The sequence below is a fragment of the Carassius auratus genome, chromosome 38, assembly GCF_003368295.1.
Source record: "Carassius auratus strain Wakin chromosome 38, ASM336829v1, whole genome shotgun sequence".
NCBI classification, from domain to species: domain Eukaryota; kingdom Metazoa; phylum Chordata; class Actinopteri; order Cypriniformes; family Cyprinidae; genus Carassius; species Carassius auratus.
In genome coordinates this window covers 1,298,215-1,303,036 of record NC_039280.1, presented here as the reverse complement: position 1 = coordinate 1,303,036, position 4,822 = coordinate 1,298,215, and the positions used below count along the sequence as shown (strand labels likewise).

The 4,822-nt window shown below is 35.8% G+C and overlaps 1 long non-coding RNA gene across 1 annotated transcript; it reads right to left on the bottom strand.

Moving 5' to 3' along the window:
- Positions 1-1,135: 1,135 nt before the first annotated feature.
- Positions 1,136-4,822, bottom strand: LOC113057492 (uncharacterized). The gene is made up of 3 exons (XR_003277828.1): positions 4,738-4,822; positions 2,779-2,849; positions 1,136-2,199 (listed from the first exon to the last, which is right to left on the bottom strand). It is a non-coding gene; the product is annotated as an uncharacterized LOC113057492 (long non-coding RNA).

Sequence of the window (4,822 nt, the reverse complement as noted above, 5' to 3'; positions counted from 1 at the left end):
TCATTAAAGTATGAATAAAGTATTAATATGCTCTTGTGTGTCTTTATTTCTGAACAATTCAAATAATATTTGTAAATATATATTTTCAGAAATGTTATGTAAATATATATATAACTAGATGGGAAGTGTGTTTGTGTTAATGTGCAGATTGTTGAAGAGTCGAACTGAACTGTGTCTGTGTGTCTGTATCACGTTCGGGTGTAAAACGCCAGAAAAGCCGTATGTTTGTGTTTCCTGCTTCAATATAAACATCTTCTACCTTTCATCTGCTCAGATTCACATAATCTGCATTTCAATGCGTCATTTCACTACAAATCCTCCAGAAAGCCACTGAAGTCATTCCAGCTTTAGATGCTTTAGTTTTTTCTATTTTTTTTTTTTTCATTCTTTTGCCATTGTTTGATTTTTCTCCTGGTCAAAATTTTCTCTTTTTGCTGTTGTTGTTTTCATCTTTCTAAAAACTACTTCTTAAACACAAATCAGTAAACTTGTCTTTTAGAGGAAATCAAAGACTTGGGGAAGAGAAAAAGAGATAACAAAATGTATGCATTTTTTGTAAAAGTTTTATGGTGTAGCATATTTGTAATGTTTTTATTTTCTTCTGTGAGTTTAGAATTGTCAGTTTTCATGTTTTTCACTATAGTAAAGAAGCCTGAACGACAACCTGAGAAAAATATGTCTTAGATACTCAAAATGGTGTCTTAAAACCTGTTGAAATCCTATGATTTTTCCTCTACCTCTGTATTTTTTTTCATAGATTCATAAAATAATTTTTTTACTGCCTTTAAAATTACAAAAATTAATGAATCTTCATAAAAATGTTTCTCTCTTAAAAACATTTTTCTCTTTCCTTACAGCTTTTAAGCTTGATTTTATTTTTCTCACATTGACATTCACCCTTGATGAAAATTTAAAATAAAATAATAAAATAAAAGGTTTATTTTATTTCAGTTCTAAATATTGAATTTTGGGTAAATTGCGATGCATTTTAATATCAATGCAGGTATCAAAAATTGGGATAATTTTTATTTTCTTTATTAAGACTCACAGCATGTTCAAAACAACATGAATCAGTCAAATCAAAATGTGACAAATAATTATACGATAGATAACATATTCTAACAGGGAGACTAGTGAGATGCAGTGCATTCAAACCAAATTACAAACTCTGAACAACAGAAGCAATAGCAAAAGAGCAATGCATGCTGGGAGTCTGAACAAACCACAGGTTTCCTGGATTCAGTGAAGAAAAGAGAGAGACTGTAGACATGTTATGTTTGGATATGCACATGCATGCAGTGATTGATCATCTCCTCAGAACATTTAGAATAGTTACGAACAAACACCAGAAGAAAATACTGACACGCAGTAAAGTAATAAGATTCATTTAACTTTAATAAGAAGAGCTTATCGTCTTATTAGTACCAGAACTTTATGAGCTGCTCCGTCCATTTATTGTAGTGTACGATCTCCTGAAGAAACTCTGGGATCATATTTCACCCTGAAATTAAAAGAGGAAAAATATAAAATATTTGAAGAAAATGAAAACAAAAGAGTAGAATACTCTTAGAGTGTTCGAGTGCTCTATTTTTGCACACTAATTTTGTGCTTAATATAGTAAATATTATTCTTTAGTACTTCTTAAGATAAAATAATCTGAGTGTACTCAACTGGACTATTTTGGGACACCATGAATATGAATTAAATCTTTTCTGTATCTCTTTATTTAAAATGTATTCAGTCAGCACTTGTAGTACACTTGAACCCATCTGTCATACTCAAGTACACTCAAGTGTAGCTATACTACAAGTGCTGACTGAACACAGAAGTATACATTAGTTAGAGTAGGTTTAACGAATGTTAGTTATATTAACTCCTATTTTTCTGAAAAATAAAAAAAGGTTAGTAAACATTGTGATTGCATCTTTTGAACCTGACTAAACATATTAACACACAATGTTTCTGTGGACAGATTCCCTGTTTATCATGTAAAAATCCTGATGTTATGGTTTGAGAGTCTGTGAGATTGGTCCAGTATGTCGATGAGTGGCTTGTCCAGCAGGGGGCTCCACTCAGGGGCCTCCACAGCATCCAGCAGAAGAGCCAGCTCCGCCTCCAGCTCCTGAAGAGAGTCCTCCACCCGCTCAAGTCACACAGTAAGATATACACCTAGAACTTTGAGGACAGAACATTTCAAACCTGCAGAATGAAAACTCGGGATTTAGAGGGAAAAAAAAATGACATTTCCAAAAACTCGCAAACTGAAGGACAAAAAGTCATACATTTTCAATATATAAACAGAGAATTAAATGGGGGAAACAGAAATTCAGATTTGAGACGAAAAAAAAGTGACAAATTTGCAAGATGTAATCTCAACATTTAGAGGATGAAAGGGTCAACACAAAAATAAACTCAAAATTTAGAAAGGAAAAAGTTTTAGATTTGCTAGATATAAACTTGCAACAAGAAAAGAATAGAGGGCACAAAAGTCAAGAAACTACAAGATATACACTCAGAATTTAGAAGACAAAAATCACACATTTGCAAAATTTTATCAGACTTTAAAGGACAAAAAAAGTCCAACACTAAAAGACATAAACGTAGAATTTAGATGGAAAAAAAGCAATACATCTGCAAGATATAAACTCAGAATTCAGAAGGGAAAAATGTCAGAATGGAGAAAGTCTCAAGTTAACTCCAGAAGTGAGAGACGAGACAGATGAACTGAGCTTTAGACTGACTCTGAGTCTGATTAAACACTGATGAAACTGAGCTCACCTTCTCTACTGCGTCCATCTGCTCATGAAGAGCGTTCTGATCCCGACAGACGTTTGAGCTGCTGCTCGTCTCTGTCACACACACACACACACACACACAGAGAGAGAGAGAGAGAGAGAGAGAGAGAGAGAGATCTACTGTTAATACATGAATTACTGTCACTGCATTAAACATCACTCACACAGCTACACTGCTAGAAACTGATCAGAGATTCACCTCAAACATCAATAGAATCATCTGGATCATATGTATACAACAATATCTCTCACACTCACACACACACACACACGTGTCTCACACAGCTCTCACAGGAGTGTTTCATGAGTTTTCCCGCAGGATTCCCACCTCTCTGATGTTTCTGCATTAGACCCCCTGTCATGAGCAGTGTTTTAATGGATGCTCTCTGTTAAACACACTTCTCCATCAGCATCCAGCAGACGTTACTTCATCTGCTGCTCCAGGTTCACAGATCTGAGCTGCTCATGACTCACAGACAGCACAGAAATCACCAGGAGAGAGAGAGAGAGATGTACAGAGCACTTAGGCCTTCTTCACTTTTGTTCAATGTTGTTATGTTGCAGCCTGATACTACAATTGTTTAAATTTAGGTAAGAGTGAGATCATGTTCACACACAACACTCTGCATTTACTCCTGATTTGTCTCCATGGCAACACCAGAGCTGTCACTCAACACATGGAAACAAATTAACTGGCGTAAAAAAGTAACTCAGATATTTCCTTCTACATTAAAAAGTAAAACCTTACTTTACTAGCCACTTCAAAAAAGCAATCGGATTATAGAATTCATTTTATTTGTAATGCATTACCCCCAACACTGTTCTGGACTGAATGTCAACATGCATTTACTCATCTCACTTACACAAAAACAGATTCAGTGTTCCTCAAAATCAGTCAAAACTCAGAATATGAGGCAAACCTGCAATAATTAAATATGTTAAATAACACAAATATCCCATATATATTTTTTTATCAGAGGCTTATTCATTTCACTTTTGGTGTGAAAGGGCTTTTACATTTGCAGAAAATATAATCTTTCTCATATAAAAAGAGTAACGTAATGAATTATTTTCCAAAAAATGTAACTTAAGTAAAGCAATTACAGTATTTAATTTTTTTCTATTGTAATGCATTCATTTTAAAAGTAATTTACCCAAACACTGATTCCATGTCAGTCGTTCCATCCATCTCACAAACCTACAGATGCACACTATAATAATAATACAGACTGCAGAACACCGCTGCATCTTCAAGTCCACTATTCTAGAACAACACACTGATTCTGAACACAATCTCAAAACTCTTTCATCGTCTCGCCTTCGTGTTGTTTCAAACCCGTGTAACTTTCCTTGTTCTTCATAACACAAAAGCAACTAAAAATCTAAATACCATCTACTGTGTGCACAAGTTATGATGAGGAGAGTAAATGCTGACAGAATGATATTTTTGGAATGGACTGTCCCTTTAACCGCTGATGAAGCAGTAATGCCACACATTTGTTTCGTTCAACTCTTCTGGGCTGGATGGAGAGTTTCCTGAGCCAATCAAAAGAGAAAATGAGAGTGTGTGTGTGTGTGTGTGTGTCCATTCCATGAGCGTGAGATCACACACACATCACACTCATCACCTCTGCTGATCACGTCATCTCACACGATCCATCCTCGCTCACAGACACTGAAGATCTGCTGATACAGATGCACCTCGGGTTCTGGATGGACTCCAGCGGTTCATGTGTGAAATCTCATGTGTTTGTGCGGTTCTGTCAGTCTCAACACACACCAAATCAGAACCAGATGTTCTATACACACACACACACACACTCTCTCTCTCACTTACTAAAAGTATCTGAAAATACCATCATTATCCTCAATTGTGTATCAAACTCATAAACTACAGACCGCCGTCTATCAAATCCAACCTTCAGCCAATCCGGTGTCTTACCTGCACAAATCTGACCAATGAGGAGCATCAGAAGAGCCACACATGTCCATCAGCGGCCCAGAGAGAGAGAGACCAGACGTCTGTC